General features: G+C 35.1%; 1 protein-coding gene across 1 annotated transcript in view; it reads left to right on the forward strand.

Moving 5' to 3' along the window:
• The first annotated feature begins 13,043 nt into the window (after nt 1-13,043).
• The window catches only part of LOC126831121 (uncharacterized), a 39,633-nt gene continuing 34,269 nt past the window's right edge, over nt 13,044-18,407 (forward strand). The window contains exon 1 of the mRNA XM_050561760.2: nt 13,044-13,667. The gene's annotated coding sequence lies outside the window, so the exon portion shown is untranslated. The remainder of the gene's footprint in view (nt 13,668-18,407) is intronic.

An 18,407-nucleotide genomic window follows, 5' to 3' on the forward strand; every position in this document is an offset into this window, starting at 1 on the left:
AGGGGTCTTTAGCATTTGGAGGAAACCGGATACCCCGGATAAACCCCTGAGGTTGGACAGACAACCCTGCTCTTTGTTACATACAGACCTTATGATCCAATGCAATCATTAAACCATTCGGCCACCCACTCATCCTATACGTATCCAACAATTGATATGATATAAAACTGATTAATGACAACACATTATTTTCACTTGCACTGATTTGCATTAATCTGGTTTGCATGGAATTAGTGCCATTATAAAGTTCAATAGATTATATTTTCAGCAAGTGCAATAATTAACATTGATGAAGATCAATTCATATTTAAGTGCTTAATTCTTCTCGGTAGATCGAGCAGGTGCACATTCATCAGATCGTTTAATTACAAGATGTAGGTGCACCACAGATCGCCGCGTACATTTGGAATGTAATTTTGATGAAGTAGATAATGGTTCTGATTGTTTCATGGATACTGGATCAAGTGTGTCTAATTACTTGGAAAAACTCTACCAGTGTACATACTGACATGCACGTAAAAAAAGAACCCTTGGCAGTTGTATTTTGACAAAGATCAATCGGATTCTATTCTGCCTACTCTCCAACCCCACATTGTACATGTCGTCAAAGAAATTTAATATGTCAGTCTAAAAATGACCTGAGTATTTATGTAAACAATATTTTATTCATTTAAATTTTAAAAATTTATATAATAAACACAGGATACGATAACAAGCTTTATCATCTTATATAAAATGGCATCCTTAGTATTATGGTGAATCTCTATTAAACCTGATTCCATTGAACATTTAATTTGAAATTCACTCAAATAATGGTAAATAAATAATTTCCCACACAAATCTTAAAATTGTTTTCTATTTTCGACATCAAACATTAATTCTATTATGCCGTCCGGAAAATTCCAGTACCTAAACATATTTATTATTGAAGAGTGTATTCATAGCGTGTTTTAACGCTAAAGATATTATCTCATTCGCTAGTCTGTTTTTCAGCGACTGAATGGAAATGTGATTTTTTATACTCTGTTTATGGTGGTTGTCAATATCTTGTGTTTTCAGATATAACGGTTATAAAGTTAGACAGGAATGGAAGTAAAACATTTAAATGTGATAATCGCGTTTTATCCAATACTTGTCCATCTGAACTTTTATTTAATATTTGGAAAGAAAAGATAATTTGACATCTTATAACAATAGCGTACAGAGCATTAAAAAATTTATCTTTGTAGTCAATGTTGACATGTGGTTTAATTTGTCATTTGTCCTACATAAAATGCTTTTGTCATAAAGCAGTTACTGAAAATCAATGACTTTTTACATATTTTTTTTGATAGTTCTCCTTTTGAGTGATTTAAACATCTTTTATTTCATCCTGAGCCAAATCAAGTTAAAGTAACGATTCGTCATTTGGATTTTTCGTTAAAATATCATATTTCTCACATTTTAATCTATTCTAATATGTACTCAGATTGCTTATTTAATAACATCTAGAGTTGCATATCAATTCCGGAACCATGGTGGCTTAGTGAGTAAGATGTTGGCTCGCTAACTTTGAGGTCCAGTGTTCGATCCGTGCGTTCGTCAAGAAAGCTCATCAGGATTTTCTGATATGGTTCCCCCTTGTCATTGGTGCAGGACGAAGGGCCTGGCAAGAGACAACGTATAGTCATTCCGATAGGGAAAAAACCAAATTCTCATGTACACATTGACGTGCACGTAAAAGAACCCTGGGCAGCTGGAATTTCATTAAAAAAAGTAGGCAATATTTCCCTCATAGCACACTGTGTAGTGTATGCCCAGTCCAGCAGAACAGTAGGACATTAAACCCCATTTCATTTCATTTTTATATCAATTCCAATCTCTCCTTATCCAGTAATGTCATTTCTACTGCACGTCATACACAACCCTGGATCAATCCCTTAGCTTGCACCATGTATAGCACACACGTTGGATCATTTACCCAGCTTTCACCCATCCGGGCAGTAAGGTGTTGGCTCGTTAACCTAATGATCTCAGGTTTGATCCCATTGTTGGGTAAAATTTCTCTCATAACCCACTGCATGTTGCATGCATGTCTTTATTAGCTTGGTCCATCTTAAACCCCATTTCATTTCAATAGACCGCTAACTGTAGAAAAAAATGGATTCTAATCCCTATTTCATTTATTCATTCCCCACACATCAGGAAAAAAAAGGTACCCCAGCTCAAGGCAGAAGTAATTTTTCTATTACACTACAGCAAATTCTTCTTTTCCCCACCCCCCTTCCACCACCATCAGCAGAAAAGTATCTCAGCCTTGCTGCAGAGTTGTTATTCCCATGTGCAGATGAATTTTGCTGACAGACAAATATAGAAGATGAATAATTAAAAGAAACTACATTCATTTCAAATGTCATATTATCTTCTCTGATTAGCCACCATCTGCATTCAGAATCAAATTCCAATTAGCGCCCACCTTGCTCCATCGAAATTACAGACCCGCAAAAACATAGACTTCAAACCATTAGGTCGGATGCAGTTCAAAAATATACAATAGGCAATAATTGATTTTATGTATTTTTATTAATCACACTAGAAATGAAGCGAGGATATCCATTTCACATTACTTATTCTTTTTAATTATTATTCACATCCTGTTTAGTTATTAGGACAGGGAAATTCTATATCTTACTTCTGGGACCAGTGCAGAATCAATGCAAGAAGCGTGTAATTATCCATGTGTTCACATAAAAGTTATAAATAACAACCAACAGAATTATAACTAGAAGCCACAATCCATCTAATTGTATGATCAGCCAACAGAAAAAAAATGAAGAACTTTGCAACACAGGCCCATGGCCATCTCGTGTAGAAGTTTGTATAATGAACTATCCACATGCATATTGACTGAGACTCCATTAATTAAAGTAAATGATCGAATGATTCAATTTTTTTCTTCTGATCTTCTAGAAGTGCACTTACTTTGTCATATATTGTACTATAGCCAAGTATTTGAATGTAACATGTGCCACGGACATATTTTTGTTGATTTATTCAACAAGTTCCATTATGAGTAGAACAAGCTATACTATACTATAGTAGAATGACCTGGCGTGGACCAAGAAATCTTTAAAGCCTGGATTTCACATGTCTGGGGTAGCATCTGCGAGGCTGTCAAGACAAGAAAGGTGTGCTAAGTAGTTTGGATGGGATGAAAAGGGGCTATACTATATACCGGTAAACACCGAAAAACTACCGGAAACACCATGTTATACTGAATACCGAAAAATACCGGAAAACACACTAAATACCGGAAAACACATTAAATACCGGAAAACACACTAAATAGGTAACCCGGTATTTAGTGTGTTTTTCGGTATTTAGTGTTTTTCCGGTATTTTCTGGTATTCAGTATAACATGGTGTTTTCCGGTTGTTTTCCGGTGTTTTCCGGTATATAGTATTGCCAGATGAAAAGCCAAGGTCCACCTATATTCATATTGGCCTGAATGTAGTGGAACCCTTGACTGTTAGAAATCAAAGATGAGTAGGTGGAAATTGCCACTGCCCAGGCAAAATATTTCTACCTGGCTTAGCACATGTGACCATACAAATAAATCTCTCTCCCCGCTCAGTCTCTTGCACTCTCTCCTCTCCGTCTCTCTGTCTCTCTGATCAATCATCTTGTCTATTGTCTCCTGTATCTATATTACTCTCTTTAATGACGATTCTTCCATTTTGGAAATCATTATTAAACATAATGATTCTTACTACACACTGGAAATTAATATTAATTTACCATTATTCCATACCAATCAAGGAATCACTAGCTTCATTATGGCAGCCTAGATTTCCTTTAACTCTGGACTGAAAAGAAATCCATACCTTATTGCAGGCAATCGGAGATTGAAGGACTTGAGTGATTGAAGTATTTGTTTCCTTTAAATTTACTCACGAGATATCTTTGTAAAACATACCGAAGGCACTTAATTAGTCAAATACGTCATGTGTTTTTTTTCATTTTTTGAGGTGCAATCAATTAAATTTAATAGATTTTCTAGATCTAGGACACAATAAAAACTCTAGTCAATATCTAATTTTTCGATATTTTTTTAAAGAATTTTCGATTTTTTGTTTATTGATTTCAAAGAGATTTTTGTTCACTGGCTAGATCACTACGTGCTAATTCTTTATAATACAATTTGCAGAATTCTTGCAAATTTGAAATTTTTGAATTTAAGAAAGTTCTCTCTTTGGATTTCATTAACAGCATGGCTTCAACTGGTCAACTGTGCAGGATTTATAGTCACTTGGATTGGATAAAAAAAATGTTGTCCCGTGTCCATGTTCAAATTCGAAATCAGAGTAAGTCGTAGTCTCCCTGTTTGGGCAAATTATCCCTCATAGCACAGTGCATGGCACATGAACATCTGGAGCAGAAAAGTAGGATACTCAACCCAATTTCATTACATTGTTTTTCCATGAACAAGAAAGATGACGTCTCTTTAAAGAAAGATCAAAGACAAACTCTTCCAAATACCAAACTTTGATCTCACTCAAGACCTTCAGATAACGGAATAATATGTAGATTTCAAATGAGCCTTGTATTGTAGATCGAGAAACAAATTTCAGTTCTTGGAAGAAAACGCAAAGATCAGACGACACCAGTCAATACTCGATTTCCATGTTTTGATGAATAGCGTCTGATGTCGGCTACGTCTTGTCATCTGCTTGTGAGATGTTTCGCTTTTTGTCATTGCTGGTGTATTGTGTTCATGCAGATTGTTTTAACTGCCATTGTCTGGGGCAGACACATTAGCTAATTACATCAATTTCTTTCACGATGTGATCACACGCATCTTTTCTTTCGCCACGGGACGGCAAAGAGAAATCAGATATTCGTCTGTTTTGTCTGTCTATCTGTTAGAGGATTAAATAAAGGCTGATATTAAAGTAGATTACGTTAATCTGTGTTAAATACCCAATAGACTCCGCGAACACCACATGATCAATCTCAGCGCGTCTTCAAGTCAATCAGTCAGTCAGTGGGGTACAATGTCCGCTTCCACGAACAACAAATGATCAATCTCAATTTAATATGTATTTCTATTTTTATGTGAGCTGATGAGCAAGGTAGAAATATTTTGGGACTAACAAGGGACAATTCTCTTTCTATGGTTAAGTGTGCTGAGTGAGATAGAAATATTTTGGGACTAACAAGGGACAATTCTCTTTCTATGGTTACGTGTGCTGAGTGAGGTAGAAATATTTTGGGATTAACAAGTGACAATTTATATTTCTACGGTTACCCATGTGCTGAGCAAGGTAGAAATATTTTGGGGCTAACAAGTGACAATTTGTATTTCTATGGTTACATGTGCTAAGCTAGGTAGAAATATTTTGGGACTAACAAGTGACAATTTCTCTATCTATGGTTATGTGTGCTAAGCTAGGTAGAAATATTTTGGGACTAACAAGTGACAATTTGTATTTCTATGGTTACATGTGCTAAGCATCTAAGCATAGTAATATTTTGGGACTAACAAGTGGCAATTTGTATTTCTAAGGTTATGTGTGCTGAGCGAGGTAGAAATGTTTTGGGACTAACAAGTGACAATTTCTCTTTCTATGGTAATGGGTTCTAAGCTAGGCCGTCATTAGTGTGTAACTGTGAAATATTCAAATGTTTTTTTTTCAAACAGATAAAAACTGTGACCTCAGAGGGACCACAAGCTAAAAATGCAATTTTTTGTACAATCAAGCGCCATAATTCAGAAAGTTACGATCTGATATGCGATAATATCAAAAGGAACCAAGATCTTTGGGTTATTAACATGTATTTCAAGTTTCATCAAAATCGGATCAAAATTGTGGCCTCTAGAGGTTCCACAACCTTGATATACCATATATACACTATTTGCGTACAAGGGGTGGCCATTTTGTCAGGCAGTTTTGGTTCGATTTTCACTAAATCATTACAGTGATATATTCAAACGTTTTTTTTAAATCCGATAATCATTGTGACCTCTAGAGGGACCACAAGCTAAAAACGCGATTTTTTGTACAATCAAGGGCCATAATTCATCAAGTTATGATCCGATATGCACGAATATCAAAAAGAACCAAGATCTTTGGGTTATAAATATATATTTCAAGTTAATCATCAAAATCGGATAAAAATTGTGGCCTCTAGAGGATCCACAACCTTGATATACCATATATTTTGGTCCGGTTTTCAAAAATTTGAACCCGGCCATTATTAGGGTGTCACGGTGATATATTCAAATGTTTTTTTTAAATCAGATAAAAATTGTTACCTCTAGAGTGACCACAAGCCAAAAACATGATTTTTTCATTAAATCAAGGGCCATAATTCAGGAAATTATGATCCGATATGCGTGAATTTTGACAGGAACCAAGATCTGTGGGTTATAAACATGTACTTCAAGTCTCATCAAAATTGGATCAAAATTATGACCTCTAGAGGGTCCACAACCTTGAAATACCGTAATTTTACACTATTTGCATACAAGGGACATCCATTTTGTAAAAGTTTTGCTCCGATTTTCATGAAATTCGAACTCAAGTGTCATTACGGTGTAACAGTGATATATTCAAACATTTTTTTAAATCGAATAATAATTGTGACGTCTAGAGGGACCACAAGCGAAAAATGCAACTGTTCATACAATCAGGAGCTATAATTCAGGAAGCTACAATCCGATATGCACAAATATCGACAGGAACCAGGATCATTGGGTTATGAACATGCATTTCAAGTTTCATCAATATCAGATGAAAATTTGTGACCTCTAGGGTGTCCACACGCTAAAAACATGATTTTTCATACAATCAGGGTCCATAATCCATGAAGTTATGGTCCAATATATGTCAATATCACAATGAACCGAGATCTTTGGGAGATAGACCTATATTTTAAATTTCGTCAAAATCGAATATAAATTGTGACCTGTAGAGTGTCCACAAACAAATTGTGGACGGACAGGGGTGACAACTACAAACGTCCATATCAAAATGTGGGCGTATAATGTGGGTGTATAAAAATGCAAATGACGCATCGTTACTTTAATTTCATTAAACGAAGGATAAAATAAAAAGTTGTCTCAATCACTTAAAAAGAAAATAAAAAAAAAAGATATAAAAAATTCAAGTACCTACTAATTTTTTTCATTGATTTTCAGAAATCGCTTGTTTGAGAACCTATTTCATAACAAAAGCATTTTATGTACAACAGACGACAAATTAAACCACATGGCAACATTGACTACAAAGATAAATTATTTAAAGTTCTGTACGCTATTGTTCTAAGATGTTAAATTATCTTTTCTTTCCAAATTAATGTTCAGATCGACAAGTATTGAATAAAATGAGATAATCACATTTAAATGTTTTACTTCCATTCCTATCTAACTTTATAACTGTTGTATCTGAAAACACAAGATATTGACAACAACTATAAACATGGTATAAAAAATAACATTTCCATTCAGTCGCTGAATAACAGATCAGAGAATAAGATAATATCTTTTACGTTAAAACACGCTATGAATACACTCTTCAATAATAAATATGTTTAGGTACTGGAATTTTCCGGACAGCATAATAGAATTAATGTTTGATCTCAAAAATAGAAAACAATTTTAAGATTTGTGTGGGAAAGTGTTTATTTACCATTATTTGAGTGAATTCAAATTAAAATTCTGAATGGAATGAGGTTTAATACAGAATCACCACAATACTCAGGTCACTTTTAGACTAACATATTTAATTTCTTTGACGACATGTACAATGTGGGGTTGGAGAGTAAACAGCATGGAATCCGATTGATCTTTGTCAAATTCCAACTGCCAAGGGTTCTTTTACGTGCGTGCCAATGTATACACTGTTATATTTTCTTTTAAAACGACTAGACACATGTATACGCTAGTCCTGACCAGTGAAGGTCTGGATTAAATAAAATCCCAAAAAGTCTTCTCGGATGATGCTGGGATTTAAACCAGTGAACCAGCAACATCATATGGCAGATTGAAGGATATGCTGATTTGAATGATCATGCGATTGTCTAGATATAAACATGCACACCGTTTGATTGCCACATTCAGTTATTGATTCAATGTGAGCCACTTGGCATGACGACATGCCATCTCTAAATAAAACTATTAAAGGGAACCCCCACAATGATCCGGCATCCATCTACAAGTCATGAAACAATCAGAACTAATATCTACTTCATCAAAGTTATGTTGTAAATGTACACAGCGATCACTCGACTTCTTGTAATTAAACAATCTGATAAATATGCATTTGTTCAATCTACCGAGGAAAAATAAGTACTTAAATACGAACTGATATTCATCAATATGAAAATATCATCTATTGAACTTTTATGGGGCAATGAGTCTATGTAAACCAGAATAATTTGTTGCCATATGAGTTTTTCATTTTCCCTCTTTTTGCATTGATTTTGATAAAGACACAAAATTTGAATTGAGAAGGCCGTTTATTTTTATAAATGACATTTTACATAATATACAAAATTACATAATATGAATATACCAACAAAATGAACAATTTAAAAATCATTTTTATCATACTAATTTAGAAATTGATGAGTTAAACATCTTCGTTCAACAATAGTACCATGTTAGTATGGAGGGCCTGGCAAGGGACAATGTATAGTCGTTCAGATGGGACGAAAAACTGAGGTCTTGCGTACACATGGGCCTGCCCGTGAAATAACCCTTGACAATCGGAATTCGAATGAAAAATAGGCCAAAGCACCTATGTCCGGGCACAATTTCCCTCATAAAACACTGTATGGCGTTAAACCATAATTTCATTTCATTTCTACCAGTAGTACTGTCTTCAATAGCCCAGCCAGTGCAGGCAAAAAAGTATGTTAAACCACATTTATAAAATAATTATAAATACTGCTACATCAACAGAGTCTCGAAGTGTTTGGTTTTCATAAATTAATAACAAATATTGCTACTTTAACAAAGATTGGAAGTGGTTGTTTTTATAAATTAATAATGATGTTGCTGCTATAAAGGAGCTAAACCTCTAACTCAATATTTTCCATTCAAAATTAAAAACACTAATTAAAATGTAATATTGGTCCATTTCAATTAATATTGATGTTGTTATCCAATGCATATATAAGAATTGAATATAAATCATTTTATATAGCTTTCATAAATCACTTTTATATCACATTATAATATGTGCTTTTATACCCATTTTCATCTAATTTAAGGTTCCGAAAAATAGAGCCATACCCCCTTTAATATTTAGTCCTGAATGAACTTGGTTAAAACAGAGAAGCACGCACAGCTTTTATATCACTCACGACCATCTTTAATCTATGATCGAAATTTTTTTTTTTTTCTGCAGCGTCAGAAGACGAAAACCAGAAATAATTCACGAAAGTTCTTATAAAATTCTCATACATATTAAAAGTGATGGATTAGCAATAAAAGTGAATTATCAATCATCTTCAAATCAGTTTTCTATTTTTTTGGTTGTAGGTTGTATCACTGCTGAGAATTAGTACTGATAACAAATGTGTTTTAAGATTCTTAAATAATTATTCCAGTTATAATCTGTCATTTTAAAATCAGGTTTCCGTTCTTCTGATTGTGGGTTGTATAACTCCTGAGAAATGCAGTCATTAGTTATTAGCACTGATAGATGTTCTAGGAGTCTTAAATAATTATTCCAGTTATAATCTGTCATCTTTAAATCAGTTTTCCGTTTTTCTAGTGAGGGTTGTATCATTCCCGAGAACTGTAGTCATCAATACTGCTAACAGATTGTTAAATAATTATTCCAGTTATAACCTGTCATCTTAAAATCAGTTTTCTGTTTTTCTGGTTGTGGGTTGTATCACTCCTGAGAATTGCAGTCATTAGCTATTAGTGCCAGTGTCTGAAACATACACTTTTCAAGCACAGGACTGACTGCAGGACCTGTGTGACACGCAGGCCCAACCAAGGTGGTATTTTATTCATATGCAAAGTGTACAATTAAAGATAGTATCTGCAGGGCATTTCTATTCATTCAAAAAGAAAAGGACATATTTCTATTGTTTATTTTTTTTTTATTATGGCCTCATTCATGATCTCACCCAAGACAACATCATAGCTACAGGTGGTGGAGTTGTATTTTGCTCTCACAAACTCAGGTCGTCTACTTTGATTTGGTTTAGAAATGAAATGAAATGGAGTTTAACGTCCTACTGTTCTGCTCCTAACCTGGGCTAATGAAGACGGGCATACGCCATACAGTGTGCTATGAGGGAAATTTTGCCCGGACAGCGGCACTACGGCCTACTCTTATATCGAATTCCAACTGCCAAGGGATCTTTTACGTGCACGCCAATGTGTACACGGGACCTTGGTTTTTCGTCCGAACGACTAGACAGCTTTCCTTGTCAGCCCCTCCGTCATGCATCACTGACAAGGGAGAACCACGCCGGAAAATCTGGATGAACTTTCTCGGCCAATGCAGGGATCGAACACCCGACCTCCAGGCTAGCGAGCTAGCGTCTTACCCACTTAGCCACGTGATCCCCGATTTGGTTTAGAGGGGGGTTGGATGGCCGAATGGTTAGCACATGTGCGCTGTATCATACGGTCTGTCATTGAGTCAACTGGCGTGGTTTCGATTCCCGGGTTGTACGTGACAAGGAGTATGGTCGCCTGTCCAACCTCGTGGGTTTTCTCTGGGACCTTCGGTTTCCTCCCACTGCTAAAGGCCCCTATGCGCAAGCGAATTATTGAAATGAAATTGAACCATGTGTTAGTCCCGAAATGACCTAGTTTGTATCGAGTGAACGTTAAACCCCATCTCTCTCTCTCTCTTTGATTTGGTTTAGTATTACCAGATATGTGGAATGTAATATTGTATAAGCGCTAGATCACTCAAACAATCACTATAATCCTAAGTACCGGTAGTGCCAACTTGGAAAATAGGTTATAGTACTGGTGTTTAAAAATAATTAAAAAATCGAATAAAAATTGTGACCTGTAGACTGTCCACAAACAGTTGTGGACGAAGGGATGGACAGACAGAGGCGACGACAATATACATCCACATGAAAATGTGGCTGTATAAAAAACGTAATAATAATAATTAGTATACATGTAAAGCGGCTGCGTATTCATAAGTATTAAATTGTCATCATTGATTGACATGCCAGTACATCACAGAAGGACTACAGGTTTAGTAACCTGCGAAAGAAAAAATAAAAAAACGTGAGTCAATGTTCGGCAAAAAACACTCTTGTATAACTATCGGAGACTCGAATTGTCGCATGTTGACACCAACTATGCGAGATAACAAGGCGAAGGCCCGGCGGACCCGAGTGAAATAGGCAAGCAGGAGTCCTCTGATAAATCAGTCAGCCTCGGGCCTACGGACCGACGTTTGTGTCAAACACTGATTAGTACTGATAACAGATTCTTAAATAATTATTCCAGTTATTGCAGTTATTCCAATCTGTCATGTTAGCACGTGCGCGCCGTATCATAAGGCCTGTCATTGAGTTAACTGGCATGGTTTCGAATCCCCAGTTGTACGTGACAAGGAGTAGGGTCGCCTGTCCAACCTTGTGGGGTTTTTCCGGGTCCTCTGGTTTCCTCCCACTGCTAAAGACCCCTACGCGCAAGCAAATTATTGAAATAAAATTAAACCATATGTTAGAGTCCAGAAATGACATAGTTTGTGTTGAGTGGACATTAAACCCCATTTCTCTCTCTCTCTCCAATCTGTCATTTGTTTCTTTCCTCCACTATGAAACCCAGTCGGCTGAATGGTCTAACCATTTGGAGGAATATTACTGGCGTGAATTTGAAACATGTACGGGTTGCCAGTAGTCGGTATGCTTTCATTGTATCGTATTATGACAACACATATATTTGAATACCGTATGGGAATCAATTATGCAAAAAAATAAGGTGCGCCCATTTTTATTACATACCAATTTGAATACTTTGTTGACACATGATTTTTCAATTGTGGTCTGAATCTGCCTGCTTAAATAACGATAAGAGTTATGCCCTTTTATTTTTGTAAAAATGTCTGACAAAAATTTTTTTTGAAATATCAACACTGGTCTAAAGTATCATAAGATACGTATGTCATTGAGTCGAGTGGTGTGATTTTGATTCCCCTGCTTGTACATCACAAGGCATAGGGTTGCCAGTCTAACTTCATGGGTTTTCTTCCACTGCTAAAGACCCTTACAAGCAAGCAAATTATGGAATTAAAATTGAACCATATGTTTGTCCCAAAATGATCAATTTCTCTCTTTCTCCAGACCTAGTAAGAAATGGGGTTTATGATGATAAATATGTGAATTGTTTATATTTAAGTCTTTCAATAATTCATTCATTCATTATTTATTCATTCATTCATTCAATTAACTATTTCTATTATGCTTATGTTTATAATATTGTTTTATATTATTGCAATGTCTTTTGTATTTTAAGTTCCACTTTTCTTTACTAGCCAGGATATTATATTGATCCCACTTCACACCAATTAACAACATTTTGACATCTTTAATTAAACTAGCAACATACTGTTAATTTAAAAAAATTATTGAACTCTCCTTTAATTACATATAAAACAATATTTCATACGGCCGTGTTAATTATTCATACACGACAAGATCAATAAAATATCGAAAAACAATTTATCAATTTTATCTCATTTCAATATTCTTGAATTGTTTTATATACCCATTGTATGGAAGTAAAGATTTTTGTGTTTTGTGAAGAAACAACGTCCAGAATGCTAAGGATAGGTAATAAACAATGGCTGGAAGTATGTATCTAATTGATTTTAGAAGCATGTGGTTTTTAGTCTATAATTGTTTATCATACTGGCAGATTTCTACAGGAGTATAAAATATGCTATGATGAATCAATACACATCGGATACTATACTCCACACTACTGCTAGTATAGGAATTATACACGTTGTCTCTCTATGCTACTACTACTACTAGTATAGGAACTACAGTAGGAACAGTCAGTTAGTCTTGAGTAGTCCACGTTGGAGGTAATACTATAACTCTTTATCTTGGATGTATATTTGTTTGTGATTCAAATACGGAAAACAAAAAATTAAAAACGACAGAGTGATATTTCTCACTATTACTGAAGTTGTGATTTTTATTAATTTCAGTGTCAAGAAAATTATAAAAAAACAACACAGAGAACTGATTTTGAAGTGTGACACAAGAAAGTGGTGATATTTATAAATTCAGTATTCTGTAATTGAATGAAGTATGACTTAAGAAAGTTGACAAAAAGTGGTGATTTTTATTCATTTCTGTGTCGGGAAAGTTGACAAAATTTTTTAGTGGTGATATTTTATTAATCTCTGTATCGAGAAAGTTCACAAAGTCTTTAATGATGATATTTATTTAACCTCAATGTCGATTTTTGCTCATCTTAGCGAAAGTTGACAAAAAACTTGTGATTTTCTAGAAGTGTGCCGAACTTGACAAAAATTTACTAAAGTGGACATTTTTATTAATTTAAGTGTCACAAACTCATGTTATGATTTTATTTTCGGTAATTTAAATGTGGAATTATCAACTTACTACTTGAGTTGATTTTTTGAGATATAAAATTTGATGAAGCAGTTATTCACTTATAGGTAAGTTTTGTTTTTGTTATATAATTTCACACTATAGGTAATGGTTATATATTTCTTGAGGTTTTAAAATTTGCGTAAATGTGCCATAACAAAAACAAAACATTTCTAATTTTTTGTTTGTATTAAACGTGACTAACATATGTGTGTGTTAGATCATTTATAAGGTCTGTCATTGACAAGGAGTAGGGTCGTCTGTCCAACAATGTGGGTTTTTTTTTTTCGGGTCTTCCACTTTCCTCCCACTGCTAAAGACCCCTACAGCTACGTGCAAGTGAATTATTGAAGTAGAATGGAACCATATGTTAGTCCTAACATGACCTAGTTTGTGTCAAGTGGAGGTTTAACCCCATCTCTCTCTCTCTCTCTCTCTCTCTCTCTCTTATAAACACATTGTCACATTTTATGAAAATTATCTCTCTGTGTGGAAAAGATGCCTTACTTTCAACATAGTTTATCATCACTATATACATAAACCTAACACATGAAATTGTTTAAATATCTGGGCATGATAAAAATGTAAACAAAAAACATTTGGTAAAGGAGCCATTTGTTTTTTCAATGTTTCAGTGGACGCTTACAGCCAGCTCCCCAGATCCATTCACTTGATCTGATATGCGCGTTTGTCACTTGAAGTGTCTCTTATTGTGTGTCCTGTGTGGTGTGGTCCCCCTATAATATATGGATTAAGTTTTTAATCTCCCCACTGATTTATCACTTGATGTTGTTTTTGTTTTTTTTTTGGGGGGGGGGGGGTCTTTGAAGACAGAAAATAGTAGCCCACAACTTTGCCCTGAATCTAAGATTTGTAAAAAGTACACAGACCACATGACATCAGTACAAAAATGAGTCAGTTCTGTGCTGTATTTACAAAGATATCTGCATTTGTTTTATTGTGCTTGTGTGTAGTGTTGTTCTCCTGCACTATTACTATATAGACAAGCCAACAATCAGGCTGATGTCCCCCAACGAAATTCCAAAATAAATAGATGACACATATAGATTAATTGCACATTTATCTTTTTCAAAAGTATTGAGCATAAAATGTTTACAATCAAACTCAGTCAAGGTTTTGAAGTACCTGGTAGTGAAACTATACACTAAGTTTCACCACTCTCCATCAGTTAGAATCAAAGTTATCTTGTCCCAAAGCATCGACCAATGAAATTGCTTAGCTCTGCTTAACTTTAGTGGGAAATGTTAATCACTGAACTCAGTCAAGACTTTCACCTAATGAACATCTACATCAAGTTTAAACATTCTATCTCAATTAAAAGCAGAGTTGTTTTATTCTAAAGTCTCGACCAATCAAATTGCTTATCAAGCAGAATATGATCATTATCAAACATAGTCAAGGTATTAATGTAATGAAACTATACTCTAATTTTTATCACTCTCACTTTATTAGAACCATAGCTATCGTGCCCCAAAGGATCAACCAATCAAATTGCTTATCCTGCTTACCCTAAACAGAAAATGCTCATATTCGAACTCCATGAAGTCATTTACCTAATGGACTACACCTTGTTTGAACATTCTACCTCAATTAGAAAGAGAGTTATTGTGTTCCAAAGTCTTGACCAATCAAATTGCTTTTTGCTCTGCTAACCCTGAGCGGAAAATGCTCATTATCGAACTTAGTCAAGGTATTGATGTAATGAAACTATACACCAAGTTTTTCATCACTCTCATTAACTAGAACAAAAGTTATCGTGCCCCAAAGCATCAACCAATCAAATTGCTTATCTCTGCTTACCCTAAGCAGAACATGCTCATCTTCAAACTCCATGAAGGGTATTGACCTAATAAACACCTACACCAAGTTTGAATATTCTAGTTCAATTAGATGCAGAGTTATTGTCTCCCAAAAACTGTGACGGACAGACAGATGGACGGACAGAGAGACAGACAGATTTTAATAGTCCCCTGCTTTCTTCGAAAGGCGGGGGACAAAGATAGTCAACACAGGTCCCAGCAGCACCTACATGTTTTTTATTGGTTTTATTGTGCTTGTGTGTAGTGCTGTTCTCCTACACAATTACTAGAAAATAGTCAACACAGGCCCCGGCAGCACCTACAATCTTTTGAAGTTCCTCTTTTGAATCAAAGCCAGAAGATTATTTATTATTTACCATTAATTTTCTTAATCAAATGTGAAAATAATCTGAGTACATTTTAGTGTTGATTAAGCCAGGGTAAATAAAATAAGACTTTAAAACTTTAATACATTTATCAGATGCTTTCCCAGCAACTGCATTAGTATATTCAACCATAGAAAAATTATCTGGTCCTATAGTCAATTGGGGTTAGGTGGCCTAATGGTCTAATGAGTTAGATCATACCGTCTGTCATTGAGTCAAGTGGCATGGTTTCGAGTCCACACATGTACATGACAAGGAGTAGGGTCTCCTGTCCTTGTGGGTTTTCTTCAGGTCCTCTGGTTTCCTCCCATGCAAATTATTGAAATAAATGACCTAGTTTGTGTTGAGTAGATGTTAAACCTAATTCTCTCTCTGGCACTCTTTCTCCCTCACTCTCTTAATTAACTCAAAAAGCTATAAACTAAGAAAATATACAGAATTCACTCCATTATTAGAAAGAAAAAGAACATCAATAAATCTGACTGATTTTTTTTTTTTTACGTCTCGTAATATATATCTAGCACAGGTGTACGAGCAATATTAAGCTAATACATCGAAACGTGGACAAATATTAAAACCACACCAATCACAGCATGTGTGCAGTGATATATAGTAGTAGAACGTAGATAAAGACCTATTCATAAATATCTTAAGTAAAAGTAGACAATTGTTATAAGTCAGTCATGTCAGAAACAAATCAATATTTTAATATATTTAAGAGAAAAGTAGTAATAACATGGTTTAATATTGTACAAGCTGTTACATCATACATGTATATGTAGGAATTATTATATTACAAAATAGAAAAAAAGGAGAAATTTAAAGAGAGAGAGAGAGAAATGGGGTTTATCGTCCACTCGACACAAATTAGGTCATTTCGGGACTAACATATGGTTTAATTTTATTTCAATAATTTGCTTGCACGTAGGGGTCTGTAGCAGTGGTAGGAAACTGGAGGACCCGGAGAAAACCCACGCGGTTGGACAGGAGGAATTTAAATCAAATGAACGTAGGTTTAATGTTCTTTAATAAATAAATAATTTAAACATATATTATGCAAGAGCTAAATCTGCCTATTTCTTTAGGCCTGAAATGTTTTCTAAATTATTAATTAGGCATTAATTAACTTATCCAGGCCATAATCAACTCTCGATGGCAACAGATTTCTCCGATATTAAATAGATTAGAACAGTTCAGCCATATTTTGATTTAAGCTATTATAGCAAGAATGGCTAGCTCTTTATCTAAATCTTACATAACATATCTTTAATTTGTGAAACATTTATTTTTTATATAATATGTGGAAATGATTGAACTCCCAATTGAACTTGTCAGTGGTAGGCTGTAACCTGTTTGAACTCGTCAGCGGTAGTCTGTAACCTGATTGAATTTGTCAGTGGTAGGCCGTAACCTGATTGAACCGGTCAGTGGTAGGTCGTAACCTGATTGAACTTGTCAGTGATAGGCCGTAACCCAATTGAATGTGTCAGTGGAGGGCTGCAACCCAATTAAACTCATCAGTGGTAGGCTGTAACCTGATTCAACTTGTCAGTGGTAGTCTGTAACCTTATCGAACTCATCAGTGGTCTACAGTAACCTGACTAAACTTGTCAGTGGTAGGATGTAACCCAATTGATTATGTTAGTGGTAGGCTGTAACCTGATTCAACTTGTCAGTGGCAGAACCGGACATCTGGGTGCTACTTGTGAGGGGTTGGCTGTAACCTAATTGAACTTCTCAGTGGTAGGCTGTAAACTGATTTAGGGGGAGAGAGAGAGAGAGAGAGAGAGAGCAAGCACAGTAGCTAAACAGGTAGCTACAGGTACTAAACAGGTAAAAATCCCTGAGATTAGGTAGATTACACTTCAGGCATAATTAATATGGAATGAAATGTGTCTAGTTGCTCGAATGAGATGAAAAATCTATTTCCATTAGCCTTGTTGATACAGAAAATTCCATAATTAATATGGAATGAAATGTGTCTAGTTGCTCGAATGAAATGAAAAATCCATTTCCATTAGCCTTGTTGATACAGAAAAGTTAGACGTGATTTTATTTCCTCATCGCTCCCTACTGGTAGAAATGTATTTATGTAATGCATGGTCTCTTTAACTTGTATTTAATATGTCAATTATAAACAGCATATCATGGGACATCTTGCATATATTATACGCTATGACAAACAATATGACACCTGGGAACCATCAGAGAATGGTAGTTTTAATAAACAGAGATAGCGAGATATCCAATACATACAATTAACAATCCATGCCTGATTAGTTTTTAATTGTAATTACGAATCAATATGATGCGTGAAAATGGAAAACCTACATACAAGTGAAGAATGGAAACCTCATGATCAGGATTTTTCGGTGTGCTTGCCCTTTGTCAGTGGTGAAGGTCTGGCAAGGGACTACGTCGTTCCAATGGGAAGAAAAAATGTGGTCCCATGTACATATTGGAGTGCACGTAAAAGATCCCTTGGCAGTTAGAATTTGACATAAGAATTGGCCGAAGTGTCACTATCCGGGTAAATTTCCTGTCTCCATTAGCCCAGTTGGAGCAGAACAGTAGGACGATAAACCCCATATCTTTTCATAAA

This window comes from Patella vulgata, chromosome 8, assembly GCF_932274485.2.
Source record: "Patella vulgata chromosome 8, xgPatVulg1.2, whole genome shotgun sequence".
Taxonomy (NCBI): Eukaryota; Metazoa; Mollusca; class Gastropoda; family Patellidae; genus Patella; species Patella vulgata.